The 20548-nt window shown below is 40.9% G+C and overlaps 1 protein-coding gene across 2 annotated transcripts in view; it reads left to right on the top strand.

Moving 5' to 3' along the window:
* Nucleotides 1-20548, top strand: part of LOC109889848 (serine/threonine-protein phosphatase 2A 56 kDa regulatory subunit delta isoform) — a 44223-nt gene that overhangs the window by 11584 nt on the left and 12091 nt on the right. The gene's annotated exons all lie outside the window — the stretch shown is intronic.

Raw genomic sequence — 20548 nt, 5'->3', positions numbered from 1 at the left:
GTTAATGTTGTAAATGACTATTGTAGCTGGAAATGGCAGATTTTTTATGGAATATCAACATGGGCCTCTGTACGCCTATTATCAGCAACCATTACTCCTGTGTCCCAATGGCACATTGTGTTAGCTAATCCAAGGATATCATTTTAAAAGGCTAATTGATCATTAGAAAAACTATTTTGCAATTATGTTAGCACAGCTGAAAACTTCTGATTAAAGAAGCAATTAAAACTGGCCTTTAGACTAGTTGAGTATCTGGAGCATCAGCATTTGTAGGTTCGATTACAGGCTCAAAATGTCCAGAAACAAAGATCTTTCTTCTGAAACTCATCAGTCTATTCTTGTTCTGAGAAATGAAGGCTATTCCATGTGAGAAATTGCCAAGAAACTGAAGATCTCGTACAACGCAGTGTACGACTCCCTCCACAGTACAGCGCAAACTGGCCCTAACCAGAATAGAAAGAAGGGTGTGAGGCCCCGGTGCACAACTGAGCAAGAGGACAAGTACATTAGAGTGTCTAGTTGGAGAAACAGACGCCTCACAAGTCCTCAACTGGCCGCTTCATTAAATAGTACCCGCAAACACCAGCCTCAACGTCAACAGTGAAGAGGCAACTCCGGGAGAGGCAACTCTTGCTGGTAATGGGCCTCTGTATGCGTATGTAGATATTCCATTTAAAAAAATCAACTGTTTCCAGATACAATAGTAATTTGCAACATTAACAATGTCTACACTGTATTTCTGATTAATATGATATTTGAATGGACAAAAAAATGCTTTTCTTTCAAAAACTGGAAAATTCTAAGTGACCCCAAACTTTTGAATGGTTGTGTATATATATATTTGTTTTTAACAGAAATACCTTATTTACATAAGCATTCAGACCCTTTACTCAGTACTTTGTTGAAGCACCTTTGGCAGCGATTACCGCCTCCAGTCTTCTTTGGTATGACGCCACAAACCTGGCACACCTATATTTGGAGAGTTTCACCCATTCTTCTCTGCAGATCCTCTCAAGCTCTGGCAGGTTGGATGGGGAGCGTCGCTGCACAGCTATTTTCAGGTCTCTCCAGAGATGTTAGATCGTTTAAAGTTCTGGCTCTGGCTGGGCCACTCACAGACATTCAGATACTTGTCCTGAAGCCTCTCCCTCATTGTCTTGGCTGTGTGCTTTGGGTCGTTGTCCTGTTGGAAGGTGAACCTTCGCCCCAGTCTGAGTTCCAGAGCAGGTTTTCATCAAGGATCTCTCTGTACTTTTCTCCGTTCATCTTTCCCTTGATCCTGACATGTCTCCCAGTCCCTGCTGCTGAAAAATATACCCACAGCATGATGCTGCCACCATCATGCTTCACCGTAGGTATGGTGCCAGATTTCATCCAAACATGACGCTTGGCACTCAGGCCAAAGGGTTTAATCTTGGTTTCATCAGACCAGAGAATCTTGTTTCTCATGGTCTGAGTCCTTTAGGTGCCTTTTGGCAAACTCCAAGCGGGCTGTCATGTGCCTTTTACTGAAGAATGACCTCTGGCTGGCCACTCTACCATGAAGGACTGATTCGTGGAGTGCTGCAGTTGTGGTTGTCATTCTGGAAGGTTCTCCCATCTCCACAAAGGAACTCTAGAGCTCAGTCAGAGTGACCATCGGGTTCTTGGTCACCTCCCTGACCAAGGCCCTTCTTGGTGGTTCCAAACTTCCAATTTAAGAATGATGGAGGCCATTGTGTTCTTGGGGACCTTCAATGCTGTAGAAATGTTTTGTTAACCCTTCCTCAGATCTGTGCCTCAACAATCCTGTCTCGGAGCCCTACGGACCATTCCTTCGACCTCATGTCTTGGTTTTTGCTCTGACATGCACTGTCAACTGTCAGATCTTATATAGACAGACGTGTGCCTTTCCAAATCATGTCCAATCAATTGAATTTACCACAGGTGGACTCCAATCAAGTTGTAGAAACATCTCAAGGATGATCAATGGAAACAGAATGCACCTGAGCTCAATTTCAAATCTCATAGCAAAAGGTGTGTAGACTTACATTACTGGTTAAACGTTTGGACACACCTACTCATTCAAGGGTTTTTATTTATTTTGACTTGTTTCTACGTTGTAGAATAATTGTAAAGACAAACTATGGAATAACACATATGGAATCATGTAGTAACAAAAAAATGTTAAACAAATAAAAATACTCACACTCTTGGCATTCTCTCAACCAGCTTCATGAGGTAGTCACCTGGAATCCATTTCAATGAACAGGTGTGCCTTGTTAAAAGTTAATTTGCATAATTTCTTTCCTTCTTAATGCATTTGAGCCAATCAGTTGTGTTGTGACTAGGTAGGGGTTGTATACAGAAGATAGCCCTATTTGGTATAAGACCAAGTCCATATTATGGCAAGAACAGCTCAAATAAGCAAAGAGAAATTACAGTCCATCATTACTTTAAGACATGAAGGTTAGTCACTCCGGGAAAATGTCAAGAACCTTTAAAGTTTCTTCAAGTGCATTTGCAAAAACCACGTGCACTCATGAGGACTGCCACAGGAAAGGTAGATCCAGAGTTCATTAGAGTAACCAACCTCAGAAATTGCAGCCCAAATAAATTCTTTACAGAGTTCAAGTAACAGACACATCTCAACATTAACTGTTGAGTGGAGACTGCATGAATCAGGCCTTTGTGGTCGATTTGCTGCAAAGAAACCACTACTAAAGGACACCAATAAAAAGAAGAGACCTGCTTGGGCCAAGAAACACGAGCAATGGACTTTAGACCTGTGGAAATCTGTCCTTTGGTCTGATTTGAGATTTTTGGTTCCAACCGCGGTGTCTTTGTGAGATGTAGAGTAGGTGAACAGATGATCTCTGCATGTGTGGTTCCCACCATGAAGCATGGAGGAGGAGGTGTGATGGTGTGGGGGTGCTTTGCAGGTGACACTGTCGGTGATTTATTTAGAATTCAAGACACACTTAACCAGCATGGTTACCACAATATTCTGCAGCGATACCCCATCCCATCTGGTTTGCGCTTAATGGGACTATCATTTGTTTTTCAACAGGACAATGACCCAACACACCTCCAGGCTGTGTAAGGGCTTATTTGACCAAGAAGGAGAGTGATGGACTGCTGCATCAAATGACCTGGCCCCCACAATCACCCAACCATTGGGATGAGTTGGACCGCAGAGTGAAGGAAAAGCCACCAACAAGTGCTCAGCATATGTGGGAACTCCTTCAAGACTGTTGGGAAAGCATTCCAGATGAACCTGGTTGAGAGATGAAGATAAGTGCAACCTCTCATTGTAAGACAAAGGAGCTGATCGTGGACTATAGGAAAAGGAGGGCCAAACAGGCTCCCGTTAACGTGGAACGGGTCAAGAGTTTCAAGTTCCTTGGTGACCACATCACCAACGAACTATCATGGTCCAAACACACCAAGAAAGTTGTGAAGAGGGCACGACAACACCTTTTCCCCCTCGGGAGACTGAAAAGATTTGTCATGGGTACCCAGATCCTCAAAAGGTTCTACAGCTGCACCATCGAGAGCATCCTGACCGGTTGAATCACCACCTGGTATGGCAACTGCTCGGCATCTGACAGTAAGGCACTGCAGAGGCTAGTGCGTACGGCCCAGTACATCACTGGGACCAAGCTTCCTGACATCCAGGACATACTAGGCGGTGTTAGAGGAAGGCCCGACAAATGATCAAAGACTCCAGTCAACCAAGTAATCTCTGCTTCCGCACGGCAAGCGTTACCGGAGTGCCAAGTCTAGGACCAAAAGGCTCCTTAACAGCTTCTACCCCCCAAGCCATAAGACTGCTGAACAACTAATCAAATGGCCACCCGGACTATTTACAATGACCCCCCCCCCCCCCCCCCCTTTTTTTTTTACACTGCTGCTACTCGCTGTTTATTATCTATGCATAGTCACTTTACCTTGACTAACCTATACCCCTGCACATTGACTCGGTACCGATACCCCCAGTATATAGCCTCATTATTGTTATGTACATTTCTTGTGTTCATTTTTGATTGATTTGATTTTAGTTTATTTAAGTATTTTCTTAACTTTATTTCTTGAACTGCATTGTTGGTTAAGGGCTTCTAAGTAAGCATTTCATGGTAAGGTCTACCCTGTTGTATTCGGCTTATGTGACAAATAACATTTGATTTGAGAATGGCAAGAGTGTGCAAAGCTGTCATCAAGGCAAAGGGTGGCTACTACGTTTAAAATATATTTTAAACACTTTTTTGGTTACTACTTTATTCCATATGTGTTATTTTATAGTTTTGATGTCTTCACTAATATTCTACAATGTAGAAAATAATTTAAAAAATAAAGCAAAACCCTTGAATGAGTAGGTGTGGCCAAACTTATGACTCGTATTGGACTTTCTTTGTTTTAAGGGATGGGATAAGCATTTCCTTCTTTTCATAGGATTCTGTGATCCATTAATATTCAAAGAGATAATCTTAAACATCACTAAAATGATCAAATGAGTGGATCGCTCCATATATTCATTGTGATGTAACCCAGAAAGAAATAGTATGTAAAATCCCAGAATGGAACAAACCATAATTGCCATGTCACTAATAATCTTTTCATTTCCCCCTTTACAATAACACACCAACCAAAAACCCCTTCCCCACACATTCCATCCCTAATCCCAAATAGCAGTAGGCCTATGTAAATCTCTGCCCTATATAACCCTCCCTGTGTCCCTCCTAGCTTTCCCCACTGTGAGGCCTTTATTGCATTCCCCTCTCCACCCTCCATTTCTCAATAAATCATTTTAGACGTTGTCAATTTTTTTTAATTAAAATAACTTTGACTAACTGCAGTGATACAATTATAAGATTTCTATAGCATTTCCAAAAGGAACAAACAAAAAAAGACTCTAATTATTGTCGTCAGTGAAGCTCCTGCCCCGAGCCCAAAGGGGAATTTCCAAGGACAGTAAAGACCAGGCCAGCTTGATTCCCGGGCGGACATGGAGCTGAGAACGCTTACAACAGCGGTTCCCAAACTCGGTCCTTGCTGCTAGGGCAAAAAACCAAAACGTGCACCCCTTGGGGTTCTCAGGACTGAGTTTGGGGAAATGCTGGCCTACAGCCGATGCCATCTACAGCGGACATGGGAGGATCATTTAGAATTGAAGAAAGCATAATCCACGGTCTTCACCAAATAAACTAGATCATGTCACGTGTTTCAAGTTATAGCCCATGCATCCCTTCATTGCAACTCAAAATACATTTTCTATCATGCAGAAAATACAAATATAATTTGAACACTCAAAGTAGACTGGAGAGGGTGAGAGAGGAAAGAAACATTCAGACCCATATACCATAAATTTGTCATATCTACCAACCGTCATCAATCCTTGCATTCTCTATTTATTATATGCTTGCAGATTTTTTTTCTAATTATATATGAATTTCTACAATTTATAGTTGGTTTGAGGTAAGTCATTGAAATTTTGAGCTACTGACATTTGAAGTACTGTCCCATGTATATTGTGTAATTTACTCATGGTCTCTGACTAGCCCCATAGGGATATCCAAAGTCAAACCAAATTTACCATGGGCATTGTGATCGGGTTGCTTGCAGCTGCGCTCCAAATTGGTGATTTTACTTGGGTGCTGTGGGCATGTGGGCAAGCTTGAAATAAACCCAACCCAAGGAAACTGTGGGGTACTCTTCATTCATTGACACCATTTTTTCCCCTATCATCTCGCAAATCTCCGTTTTGGACGAGACTGACTTTATGACCCAAATGATCCTATTTACACTTGTAGTCAATTTGGACACTAGAATAAATGTTTCTGACTCATATCGCTCTTTAAATGTTCCATATGATCTATATGAATAGTTACTAGCAATAGCTTTTGTCTGCATATTTTCATTAGATCGCTTCCACTTGCGTCAGTCATGGAGAATGATGATGCTCATTGATGTTGGCCCTTTCATCCCAGTACTTCAAAATGCAGAACTGCATGTATAGTCTTCGCTCAAATGAATCACACACATATACAGTGGCTTCAGAAAGTATTCACACCCCTTGACTTTTTCCATATTTTGTTGTGTTACAAGGTGGGATTAAAATGTATTTAATTGTACTTTTTTGGCAAAGATCTACACAAAATTCGAGGTGGAAGAAAAATTCTAACATTTGTAAAAAAAAAATGTATGTAAACTAAAACACATCTTGATTACATAAGTATTCAACACCCTGAGTCAATACATGTTAGAATCACCTTTGGCAGCAATTACAGCTGTGAGTCTATCTGGGTAAGTATAAGAGCTCACCATACCTGGATTGTACAATATTTGCACATTATTCTTTAAACAATTCTTCAAGCTCTATCAAGTTGGTTGTTGATCATTGCTTGACAGCCATTTTAAAGTCTTGCCATAGATTTTCAAGAAGATTTAAGTCAAAATTGTAACTTGGCAAGCAACTTCAATGTACACTGAGTTAGGAACACCTGCTCTTTCCATGACATAGACTGACCAGGTGAATCCAGGTGGAAGTAAGATCCCTTATTGATGTCACTTGTTAAATCCACTTCAATCAGTGTAGTTGAAGGGGAGGAGACAGGTTAAAGAAGGATTTTTAAGCCTTGAGACATGGATTGTGTATGTGTGCCACTCAGAGGGTGAATGGGGAAGACAAAAATATTTAAGTTCCTTTAAAATGGGGTATGGTAGTAGGTGCCAGGCGCTCAGAATTTTCCCGTGTGTATCAAAAATGGTCCACCACCCACAGGACATCCAGCCTACTTGACACAACTGTGGGAAGCATTGGAGTCACCATTGGCCAGCATCCGTGTGGAACGCTTTTGACACCTTGTAGAGTCCTTGTTTTCCTCAAACATAACACTTTGTATTCAGAACATATTTGCCACATTTTTTTAGTTTTACTTTAGTGCATGTTTTGGAATATTTGTATTCTGTACAGGCTTCCTTCTTTTCACTGAAATTTCGGTTACTATTGTGGAGTGGCCTCATGGTGAAATCTGTGAGCATTTTCCTTCCTCTCAGGCAACTGAGTTAGGAAGGAAGTCTGTATCTTCGTAGTGACTTGGTGCATTGATACAGAATCCATCTATCAATATGTCCCCTTCTTTGCGAGGCATTGGAAATCCTCCCTGGTCTTTGTTGTTGAATCTGTTTGAAATTCACTGCTCAACTGAGGGACCGTACAATTATCTGTATGTGTGGGGTACAGAGATGATAACGTTAAACACTGTTATTGCACACAGAGTAAGTCAATGCAATTTATTGTGACTTGTTAAGCCCATTTTTACTCCTGAACTAATTAGGCTTGCAATAAGGGGTTGAACACTTGACTCAAGACATTTCAGCTTTTCATTTTGTATTTACACTTTGACATTATTATTATTCTAATACAATGGGATTCAAGGTACAGAAATGCTGTGTTATTCGTGTGACTTATCAGGTATGGTCATGATAAAATGCGTAGAAATGAAAATGGATGCACAAAAGCTACTGTAATACCCAGGTTCTCAGTGACCACCACATCTCTTTCCTTCTCTATCTCTCTCTCATTCGCTCTTCTCTCTCAGCCTGTCCCTCCTGTTGTTGCTCTGGGCTCTCCTCTCATTGAGTCTCCCCTTGTCTGGCCAGGCAGAGAGGCAGAGCAGACGGATCACAGGCAGTAATTGGATCAGCAGTGCAAGTGTCTTCGCTAAGTAGGACAGCGAAACCTCGCCATAACACACCATGCAGGCAGATTAGGCACAGCCTCCTCCTCACATTCACTCTTCAATTCAGGCTTTTTGACATACTGTACCTGGAGGATTTGCATATTTTGGTAAATTATGACTATAGTTCTAGAAGATAAATGCAAAATCTGACATAAAAAGCGTCTATTTAACAGCATATAGACCAAGTGCACAGGCTTTAGGGAAAAAAATAGGTTTTCTGTAATACCAAAATTCATAGGTGTAGTTTGTAGTAGATGCTTGTTTCTTATGGTGTCTAAAAAAAAGTGTGATGGGAACAGGAAATGTCAGTACAATTTAATACATGTTGACAGACAATTTGTTTGTTCGACATGGTGGTATCGTTTTGCGTCGGCAAGTTTGCCATTTATCAGTAGAATGAAAAATGCAATGGAAACACATTAAACTCAGGTTTTTATGTACCGGATAAAAAACACATAAGAGCAAAAGTTGTTTTAATGTGCGCTACGTCCTCACGCACATCCTTCTATCCGCAACAAAGTCAGTTTGATGGAAACACCTCTTGTGGGGAAATGCACATATTTTTCGATGCAGATTTATAATATTTGCATGAAAATCTCTCTCAAATTGGATGTAAACCTCTACTTCTGATTTATTGTTCAGACATGACTGAAGCCCTTTCCCAGTTCCATACAGGGCAATTGGTTTTGTAGCAAGAAGTGCATGAGACATAAAAAAACACACATGAATCCCGATGATACCGAATACAAAGGTAGTACATACAGTGCTTGTGCATCAGTCATGGGTTGGCAGCCATCAATAAATACATAAATACATAAATACAACAATACTATGATCAACATTAGCAGTAGCAATAGTAGGTAAGTAAAGTGCGCCATCACATTCTCAGAGACATCACGTCAACATCCTCATAAAAAAAAAACATGCTGACCAAAAGCAAAACATCCAAATGCTCATTTACATCGTCGTCAAAATCACCATCATCATCATCCCATGTAATGACAAGCAAAAGACAATAAAACTAGTTAGGACAGACTAACCTACCTCATCCTCTTCCATGTATTCAAAAGGCCAATGACCGTAGGAGTAAACTCCTAGCTGTAGTCAGAGAGCTGAGTATAATGTATATACTGTTGAGGCTGTGTTGCTGTAGTTATTAGTTAGTGTACGAACTTCTTTAGCCCTTCATAAGCTCTTGATTTCCTTTTATTGATCGGCAAACGTCTGCTTTGCACTGCAGTGTTATGACGGTGATCTCACAGAGAAAGGTCAGTGTTTGTCAGCTGTTCCCCGCCAGGGTGCTTCAGCCATGGAGTTTGCATGAGGACTATTTCTCTCCCAACAGACAGTCATATTGTCCAGTTACACTGCGCTGCTGTGTGTTTCGGTCTAGTGCTTGAGGGTGTGTTACACATGGCTTTACATACACTCCCTCTCTCTATCACTATCCGCTTGTGATCAGCACATTCAGGCCGAATGTCTTGGGTAGGTGACCCGTTGACCTCCGCAGCAGCTTGCTTTTTCCGGGAATGTTAAAATTGGAATATCCTGGGAAATGGGATTAACCCCATTGCATGCACTGTGTACTGCGAAGTGTTGAGAAGTGCTTTAGACTAAGATGGATTGTAACTGCTAATATTTAGTATGTTTAGAGACATAGATCGCTACTTGCCATGGCATGCATATTCAAAGATCACCAAGGATTTGAACCTCTCAGACGCAAATGCATGCAGAGAATGTATTATACGGTCCTATTGGTTGTTTTAGCTCGCCACTTTGAGTGCATCATAAAATGTGGGCTGTGAAAGAATAGGTCGTGAACTAGGATAACTGATGATGCAGTAAATGATCCATACATAATGTTTGCTCGGAGCACTTGAGATCTCAGCCCATATAGGTCAAAGGTCAAATCCATAGGTGGCGCGTGAGTTTCGAGTTAGGTCAGAGGTTCCCATTTTTTATATTAAAATAAAAATCTGTGACCACACCATATAAAAAATAAAAAAAAGTTTCCTTTTTTAACTGGGGCTATGACAATCTATTACAAATCAGTCTGACAGTACCTTTGACAATATTTCAATCTGAAGGAAGTATGGTTTGAAGTGACTGATGCATCAGAAAGGTATTGGGATGTTCAAAAGATCATCGGGCCATAATTCTGTAAGGTTTTCTGTGTAGAAAAGGACATCCATCATTGATGATGTTATTTTTCCCCCCAGTCAGAATTAGTGCTTGGTCTTGTCCACTTCTAATGAGTCATGCGTGGCTTGTGGGTATTGTAGAGAGAACAGAAGACACATACTTGTTACTTAGTCTTATCTGTCAGTGATTGTGTCATCATTTTTTTTGTTGCTTAAACCGTTTAAAAGATAGAGCCACGTGTAAGAAGAAAACAGAAACCGCTCTGTTTATTACAACCACATCTAGCGGCTAACAGATGTTACCGACGTAACCCCGGTTCTAATAACCAGGAGCAAATGTTTTATTTCTGAGTTTCTCTCGTGACTCTATTTTCAAATCAGGCGACCTGTCATGGGGTTGCGATCAATGTTCCTCCAGGACTGCCACGCACACCAAGTGAAAAATAATGAGTTAATATCAAGCCCGTCATAATGTAAAAAAACGTTTTAAAAACGTTTTAAAAAGTCTCATATAGCCACATATAGGCTACTGTAGACTACATCATAGAAATCAAAATCTATTTCCATGTGATGTTATGGGATTCCATTGGTTTTGTTGGTAGGCCTACATTATGCTCAAATAGCCACAATAGCATATTGGCTACTGTCTAAAACAGCAAGAGTACAGCCTCAATGTTCACTGTGAATGTGCCCCATAAGTTGCACAAACTTCTCTCGTTCAAGTTTTCCGCTCCGTGCCAAAAAAATGGGAGGGAACATTGGTCGTGACCCATAGTTTGGGAAATGCTGAGTTAGGGGAAGACAAATAAATAAATCATGAAAAAAATCACCTTTATGATAAAGTATTGCATGTGTTTGTCATCACATTTTCAGACTAAAAGATAGCCTATTATTCCTAAAAGTGATGAGTAGATTGGATGGTCATAAGTCAATCCACCTTTAAGATACTCTTTGAACAGGCAGGGTTTCAGATGCTTTTGGAAGATGGGCAGGGACTCTGGCCTAGCTTCAAGGGGAAGCTGGTGCACCATTGGGGTGCCAGGACAGAGAAGAGCTTGGACTGGGCTGAGCGGGAGCTGCCCTCCTGTAATGGTGGGAGAGCCAAGAGACCAGCACGGAGTGCTCGGGTTGGGGTGTAGGGTTTGAGCATAGCCTGTAGGGAGGGGAAGTTCCTCTTGCTGTCCGTAGGCAACTACCATGGTCTTGTAGTGGTGTCTAGTTTGAGAAACGGATGCCTCACAAGTCCTCAACTGGCAGCTTCATTAAATAGTACCCGCAGAACACCAGTCTCAGCGTCAACAGTGAAGAGGCGACTCCGGGATGCTGGCCTTCTAGGCAGAGTTGCAAAGAAAAGCCATAATATGGGTAAAAGAACACAGACACTGGAATTCTCTTGAGAAGGCCAGCATCCCAGAGTCGCCTCTTCACTGTTGAGGCTGGTGTTTTGCGGGTACTATTTAATGAAGTTTCCAGTTGAGGACTTGTGAGGCATCTGTTTCTCAAACTAGACACACTAATGTACTTGCCCTCTTGCTCAGTTGTGCACTGGGGCCTCCCACTACTCTTTCTATTCTGGTTAGAGCCAGTTTGCACTGTTCTGTGAAGGGAGTAGTACACAGCGTTGTACGAGATCTTCAGTTTCTTGGACATTTCTCTCATGGAATAAGCCTTCATTTCTCAGGACAAGAATAGACTGACGAGTTTCAGAAGAAAGTTCTTTGTTTCTGGCCATTTTGAGCCTGTAATCAAACCCACAAATGCTGATGCTCTATAGACTCAACTAGTCTAAAGAAGATCAGTTTTATTGCTTCTTTAATCAGAACAACAGTTTTCAGCTGTGCTAACATAATTGCAAAAGGTTTTTCTAATGATCAATTAGCCTTTTAAAATGATAACCTTGGATTATTTAACACAACGTGCTATTGGAACACAGGAGTGATGGTTGCTGATAATGGGCCTCTGTACATTTCTGATGATGGGCCTCTGTATGTAGATATTCCATAAAGAATCAGGGTTTCCAGCTACAGTAGTAATTTACAACATTAACCATGTCTACACTGTATTTCTGATCAATTTGATGTTATTTTAATGGACAAAAAATGATACTTTCTTTAAAAAAACAAGGACTTTTATAAGTGACCCCAAACTTTTGAACGATAAGTGTAATTATGATAGTTCAACGCATCAAATTCTTCAGCTTAGGTTTGGTCAATTTACCTGTTCAAATAAATCACAAGTAAATAACAAAAAACAGTGTTTGCCTTCAAGGTCAGGATTTTATGAGGGTATTAGCATAAAGGAGTACATTCACTTGAAAATGCCATCCAGAGTGTGAATTATACCATAACTTATTTTTAGAAGAAAACTGATTTTTCAAAAACTGATTTACCTCTCTACAACAACAAAAAAGATGTCCAGAACTGTAATACTCTTTCCGTGTTCAAACTTGCCAAGACAGTCTTTTATTTATATCCTTATTTATTTGTTTATTTGATATCTTTTGGAGATAATAGAAGTCTGTGTATATGAGAGTATATCTTACTCCAGGGAAGTGGGGGATTGTTGGTCCTTAGGGTGAAGGCCTGGTCTCATGACAGCCCTACTGAAAGGCCTTGGCCACATGTTATTGCCAAGATGTGGCTTTTGACAAGCAGAACTGAACTGACGGTACAGAGGGTTGAATGTTATTTAGCTATGTTGTACAAGGCTCATCTGATTCTGCTGTGCTTCGAGGAAGGATGTTGATGTTCTGCTCCGTATGCTTGGGCACATGATTATTGATTAGTTCTCGTAAGGAACTCCACTCTTTTGGCACTCCCTAAGTCTTTCAACTCAAGGAATCTGATATCTATCTGACGTTAAGCCTCTGGTGATCTTTTTCAATATAGGCCTACAAGTAAGTGGGGTTATAAAGCATAGATGCACAATACTGTCCAACAGATTGCTCTTAGCTAAGTGAAGGCTATATGGATTCCAATTCATCTTCAGTAAACCTTTATCCTGAGAAGGTCATGTTTTCTACCTGTGGGCGCTAGAAAATGTCCAACCTATAGTCTGATGGAAACTTTGAGATATGCTTTGGTATCAGTAAGGTGTACTTATAGATGTAGGAGCACTTGCTGCTGTATTGTAAGAGTGAGTGATGTATGCAGTGGTGTCCTCCCCCGTGCTCTCAGGAGGGTGCAGGGGGAGCACTGACTGACTCTTAGTAGGTCAGGTATACAGATCTCTCTTCTTGAATCTGCTTAGAACTGGGATTCATACGGTCTGTTTTGTTTTTATGGATGACTGCCGCCCTTAGGTATAAAACAGCCTTCTAGTATATAAGGAGAGAGGATAGATATATCCAGAACTCCAGCCTTTTGTGACTATTTTCTATTTTTAATTTAGAATACAGAGTGGGGTAAGTTGAGCCATTTTTTACATTCAACATCACTCTGTCAAGAGAAATATAGTATTATTTCTAATAAAGATATCTACATATATTTCAGGATGTTGTGTATCCCTGGAAATAATCAGAATCCATGTAAACATTACAGTTTTGAAACCAGGTAAGTTGAGCCGCGGGACAAGATAAATTAAGCTGCCTACAAGTTTCTGTACTGAATGAAGTATTACCACTACATTTTAAAACCATGTCTGTTTATTTCCCAAACACAATTCAACACACGCAATCGCTTTTTTTGTGCCTTTTAATCATTTTAAACATCTTTTAACACAGACTTAACACCTAACAAACACTTTATACCTTTTTAAAACACTTTTAACATTTCACAAATGTCATATCCCAGCTATAATGCCTTGCATTACACCTGGGAAGAAAATGCTTCAATTTGCTCAACTTGCCATTGGCTCAAATTACCCCAAGGCAAACATTTTGCCTATATTAGCCCACACAGCTACAAGGATGCAATGTCATGCTAGGGTTTGGACCTCATATCGAAGCTTATAGAGACCCCAATTGCAGTATAGAACGATCTTTAAATGATCTAATTTGGTCTAGATACAAGCATCATGAAATCACTAACACAATCAATTCATTTGACTTTGTGAAAATCCGTTTTTTTTTTATACCTAATTTGCTTACCACTCTTTCATGTGGTTTCTTCCTTCACAGACTCCATGAAATTAAGCCATCTTTCAAAAAAAAATTAAAATAAATGCTACATTTTGTGTATGGTTTCCTAGAAACAAGGGTGGCTAAACTTAAGCAAAAGGGGTAACTTATCCCACTCTCCGCTATTCTATATCTCCCATAGGCACTGTCACACGTTGGGCACATTGAACAGATTCTGTCTCCGTTCAAGCCTTTCTCCATCTGTGTGAGGCCTGATGATAGTTGTGCTGTTTTGTAACTGGTCTCGCATCACTTCATCGCATGCAAGGCATATGCAGCCACTCTACTGGTCCTCCGGGCCAATGGGCCAATAGGGAGCCTCCGCTTGTTGTCACATGCCGCTGGCCTCCTTGGATGATTCATCCTCCATCACAAAAAAAAAAAACTAATTTGAAATTATATAATCTAGCTTTGTGTCATAGATTCCGTGGCCCTGGCCTGGAGTGAAACGCTTTAAAATGGAGCCAGCGGTTGTGAGGAGGAGGGGTAGGAGGAAGACTGAGGTCGGCAGTATAGTATAGTGATTTTGTTTGCTGTGATTATACCACTAAGCAGCTTACGTTCCTAGTGGAATATAGTGGCTGACATAAGTAGTCAAGTGCCAAACCCGTAGTGTCCAGTATCCCCTTCCACTCTAACCCACCATTTGTTCTCATTGCTCTAGACTAGAGTAGACAGAGACATTCTTTGTTGTCTTGAGCCTCATAGCTACTCAGTTTAACGGCTTGTTTTTGGCAAAAGTATTGGGCACTCGTATTATATCATCTTATGTAGGAGGATGTGCCTATGTTACAAGTCCTCCGTGATGTTATAGAGTAGTACGGGTCAAGACCCGCGAGTCTTTTGTTGTTTTTGTAGGATTTAATTTTTTGGGTCAAAAAAGACTGTAAAATCACCAGGAATTCAGCAAAGAAAATGTGTTTTAGTCTTGGAAATCTGTTCCCAAGTATTCCCCAAAATATAAAAAGAGATGTGATCTTAAAATCAAATCCAATTTTATTTGTCACATGCGCCGAATACAACAGGTGTAGTAGACCTTACCGTGAAATGCTTAATGACAAGCCCTTAACCAACAATGCAGTTCAATAAATAAAGTTAAGAAAATATTTATGAAATAAACTAAAGTAAAAAAATTATAAAATCAAAAAGGAACACATGAAAATTACATAACAATAACGAGGCTTTATACAGGGGGTACCGGTACTGAGTCAATGTGCAGGGTTATAGGTTAGTTAAGGTCATTTGTAAAGTGACTATGCATAGATAATAAACAGCGAGTAGCAGCAGTGTAAAAACACAGAGGTGGGGAGGGTCAATGTAAATAGTCCGGGTGGCCATTTGATGAATTGTTCAGCAGCCTTATGGCTTGGGGGTAGAAGCTGTTAAGCAGCCTTTTGGTCCTAGATTTGGCGCTCCAGTACTGCTTGCCATGCGGTAGCAGAGAGAACAGTCTATGACTTGGGTGACTGGAGTATTTGACAATTGTTTGGGCCTTCCTTTGACACCACCTAGTAAATAGGTCCTGGGTATCAGGAAGCTTGGTCCCAGTGATGTACTGGGTCGTACTCACTACCGTCTGTAGCGCCTTACGGTCAGATGCCGAGCAGTTGCCATACCAGGCGGTGATGCAATCTGTCAGGATGCTCTCGATGTTGCAGCTGTAGCACTTTTTTAGGATCTGGGGACCCATGACAAATATTTTGAGTCTCCTGGGGGGGAAAAGGTGTTGTCGTGCCCTCTTCACAACGGTCTTGGTGTGTTTGGACCATGATAGTTCTCCACCGAATCCACTTCAGCCCTGTTGATGGTAATGGGGGCCTGTGCGAACAGCTGCACCATCAAGAGTATCCTATTGTGCACGATCAGCTCCTTTGTCTTGCTCACATTGAGGAAGAGGTTTTTGTCCTGGCACCACACTGCCAGGTCTCTGACCACCTCCTTATAGGCTGCCACATCGTTGTCAGTGATCAGGCCTACCACTGTTGTGTCATCAGCAAACTTAATGATGATGTTGGAGTCGTGCTTGGCCACGCAGTCGTGGGTGAATAGGGAGTACAGGAGGGGACTAAGCACGCACCCATGAGGGGCCCCAGTTTTGAGGATCAGCATGGCAGATGTGTTGTTGCCTACCCTTACCACCTGGAGGCGGCCCGTCAGGAAGTCCAGGATCCAGTTTCAGAGGGAGGTGTTTAGTCCCAGGGCCCTTAGCTTAGTGATGAGCTTTGTGGGCACTATGGTGTTGAATGTTGAGCTGAGGTCAATGAACAGCATTCTCACATAGGTGTTCCTTTTGTCCAGGTGGGAAAGGGCAGTGTGGAGTGCAATTGAGATTGCATCATCTTTGGATCTGTTGAGACAGTATGCGAATTGGAGTGGTGTCTAGTGTTTCCGGCATGATGACGTTGATGTGAGCCATGACCAGCCTTTCAACGCACTTCATGGCTATTGATGTGAGTGCTACGGGGCGGTAATAATTTAGGCAGGTTACCTTCACTTTCTTGGGCACAAGGACTATGGTCTGTTTGAAACATGTAGGTATTACAGACTCGGTCAGGTAGAGTGTCACGGATCCCTCTGGAACAATTTTTTTTTTGTGAAATTATATAATTTTATACTAATACAATTGCTCAGAGAAAGAGATTTTGTTTAACAAGTAATATACATTTTTTTCTCAACTGCAGGGGTCAAAATTATTATTATTATTAAATTATTATTATTAATTATTAATGGAAACAAAGTTGTCAAAAGTTTGACTACATCAAGCTTGTGACTCTACACATATTTTGGATGCATTTGCAGTTTGTTTTGGTTGTGTTTCAGATTATGTTGTGTCCAATAGAAATTGATGGTAAGTAACATAATTGTGCCATTTTGGAGTTAGTTTCATTATAAATAAGAATATAATACATTTCTTAACACTTCTACATTAACGTGGATGCTATTGTGATTACATATGAGCTGTGAATAATGATGAATGAGAAAGTTACAGAGGGTCAAATATCATATCCCCAAGACATGCTAACCTCTCACCATTACCAATAACAGATATTAATTGTTAAACAAAATCTTCTTTTTTTCTGAGCAGTTATATTCGTATAAAATCATATAATTTCCCTATTTTTTTGCATACAATATAGCTCAGTATTTTGATTTGTTTATTTTAGACAGTCGTTATTTCTCCTCTTTCTCAGGGGTATCAATCATTTCGGACCCCACTGTATATTATTATGATGTTCTGCAAAACCATCTGCTCCAACAAAATTCATCCCACGGCTGAATCTAATTGCCTACCCCTGCAGTAGTCTGTGTGACTGCGTGCGAGCTTCCCCAGAGAAACTGTCACATACCAGGGTGATTTGTGGGGAGTGTGACAACATTGAGATAATGAAATAGACCCCTTGTGAGAAATGTGACTGTATGATGTCAAAGTGTCTGTTTTGTGTCGGTTGGGGCAGGCTGTATTGACCAGGAAGGCCCTGGTCTGGTCAGTGGAGAAGATGGGGCAATACATAGAGATCCTTTTAAATTGCTAGAGGGGTTATGTCATAACCCTAAAAGTTCCATAATGGGGTGAAAATGTCAGCCATATTGGTCAGGGAGAAATCCAAACCTGTCTAATTGGAATGAATGGCAGTAGAGGCATAATACTGATTTTACTAATGCATGAAAATCAAAGTAAGGCGTGTGATATTTCAGAAATTGTGTAATAGAATTGTCAACCTAAAATATTGTCATATAATTATAAATACAGTGTATACTGGTTTTACACCCATTTTCTGTATAAATAGCCTCTACGATATATGTAAACAGACCATAAATGTCAAAATGTTTGTTTTCTTAGAAAGCTGTGAGTTATTATATGATACATTTACAGTACTTGTTGCATTTACAACTTGTCAAAGTCCTATCATCACATGTAGAGTTAACATTAATAATACACCTGTCAGTCTTTCATGGCTCAAAGTGGAGGAGAGATTGACTTCATCACTACTTGTTTTTGTAATAAGTGTTGACAAGCTGAATGCACTGAGGTGTCTGTTTAAACTACTAGCACACAGCTCAGACACCCATTCATACCCCACAAGACAGGCCACCAGAGGTCTCTTCATAGTCCCCAAGAACAGAACAGACTATGGGAGGCGCAGTGCTACATAGAGCCATGACTACATGGAACTCTATTCCACATCAAGTAACTGATGCAAGCAGTTGAAAAAAACAGGTAAAAATACAATGTATGGAACAGCAGGGACTGTGAAGAATAAACACACACATACGCACACTCACTGTATAAACACGTACATTGTAATGTTGTTGTATGGTGGTATTATACATTTTGTATTGTAGATATGTAGTGGTGTAATAATGTATGATGTACTGTTTTATCTTTTGTTTTATGTGTGAAGCAAGTGTGTTTGGACCCCAGGAAGAGTAGCTGCTGCCTTGGTACCACTGGCTGAAATCAGTTGATTTGTATCTATGGCTGTGGATTGACTGCATTGTTTAAATAGAATATTGGCAGTTCATTTGAAAAATGTATGGAATCATTCCTCCAGTAGACACACAATTTGCAACTTAGACCCCCTACTTTTATAGTAAAATAGATCCTGTTACCAACTGGTATTGTATATATTTATGAACGTGCTTTATAACCTTTGATACCAAGTGGGGCGGCAGGGTAGCCTAGTGGTTAGAGCGTTGGACTAGTAACCGAAAGGTTGCAAGTTCATATCCCCGAGCTGACAAGGTACAGATCTGTCGTTCTGCCCCTGAACAGGCAGTTAACCCACTGTTCCCGGGCCGTCATTGAAAATAAGAATTTGTTCTTAACTGACTTGCCTAGTTAAATAAAGGTTAAAAACATATATTTTTTAAAGTCTTGCCAATTTAAAGCCAGTTTCTCATGTCTTGGTACTTGTATTGCCCAGTACAATGAAAAGTCTATGTGCCACTCTCTAAGGCTCTTCTCAAATATAGTTTTATTGGGACTGTTGTCTGTGCCCCAGATTCCAGCCTCTCCCTCTTATTCAGTTCCTTGTGTTCTTGAAAAACGTCTCAACCCTCACGTCTATGTCCTTGACCATAATCCTCCTTTGTTTCAAGTGTTTCTCATACCCACTCGATTGCATGGTCTTATCCCACAATGCAAATTGAATAATGATATTTTATCACAACTCAATCAGCGTCCTCCAAAACGCACTACAATATAGCTCACATCCAAACATGTTCTGACCCTTTGAAATGGGTCATTCATGTAAATCCTATTCATTTAAGCTGACATGATAGTAAAGCACTCAAGCCAAGTGTGCTTAAACATTACGCAACAAGCAACAACACACTAGATCAAGGCTGTTCAATTCCGGTCCTGGAGGGCCGAAACACCTATAGACCTGTGTGTGAGGTGGAGTCTGCATGCCTCCATGCCACAGTGTCATGCCATTTTTCTCAGTTCCGTGAGGGGGCTGACAAGTACAGGAGACCTTGATGTTCATTATCCAGGAAAAGAGGAGGAGGAGGAGGAGGTGGGGTGCTGTGGTTTCATGAAAGCCTCGTTGCATAAGGGAGTCTGAATTGTAAAACAGTAGCTAGCTGTGTGGAATAGCAGGGTTTCACAACCCTAAGGGTACAATTGAGCCAGGGTAAATAACGTGGAGGTCTATGAATGGAGGTGTATGAATCTGTATCTCACACTTTATCCCCGATGTTAGCCTTAGACACAAAATGGTGGGATGACAGAACAAGTGTATAATGTTTTCTGAAGTTATGAATCACTATCTAGCCAAGGGTTCTCCAACCCCGTTCCTGGAGAGCTCCCCTCTGTAGGTTTTCGCTCCAACCCCAGTTGTAACTAACCGGATTCAGCTTCTCAACCAGCTAGATTCGGTTTGTAGCGAAAACCTACAGGGTGGTAGCTCTCCAGGAACAGGGTTGTAGCAAAAACATATAGGAAGGTATCTCACTGGTCACCCCCAAAGCCAATTCCTCCTTTGGCCGTCTTTCCTTCCAGTTCTCTGCTGCCAATGACTGGAACGGACTGCAAAAATCACTGAAGCTGGAGACTCATATCTCCCTCACTAACTTTAAGCACCAGCTGTCAGAGCAGCCAACAGATCACTGCACCTGTACATAGCCCATCTGTAAATAGCCCATCCAACTACCTCATCCCCATACTGTATTTATTTATTTATGTATCTTGCTCCTTTGCACCCCAGTATCTCTACTTGCACATTCATCATCTGCACATCTATCACTCCAGTGTTTAATTGGTATGTTGTAATTACCTCGCCACCATGGCCTATTTATTGCCTTACCTCCCTTGTCTTACCTCATTTGCACACACTGTATATAGACTTTTTCTACTGTATTATTGACTGTATGTTTGTTTATTCCATGTGTAACTCTGTTGTTGTATGTGTCAAACTGCTTTGCTTTATCTTGGCCAGGTCGCAGTTGTAAATGAGAACTTGTTCTCAACTAGCCTACCTGGTTAAATAAAGGTGAAATAAAAAATAAATAAACAGGGTTGGAGTTAAAACCTATAGGAAGGTATCTCTCCAGGAACAGGGTTGGAG

This window comes from Oncorhynchus kisutch, linkage group LG4 (genome assembly GCF_002021735.2).
Source record: "Oncorhynchus kisutch isolate 150728-3 linkage group LG4, Okis_V2, whole genome shotgun sequence".
NCBI classification, from domain to species: domain Eukaryota; kingdom Metazoa; phylum Chordata; class Actinopteri; order Salmoniformes; family Salmonidae; genus Oncorhynchus; species Oncorhynchus kisutch.
Note: the sequence above shows the minus strand (reverse complement) of the source record. Positions and strands in the feature narration are given on the sequence as shown.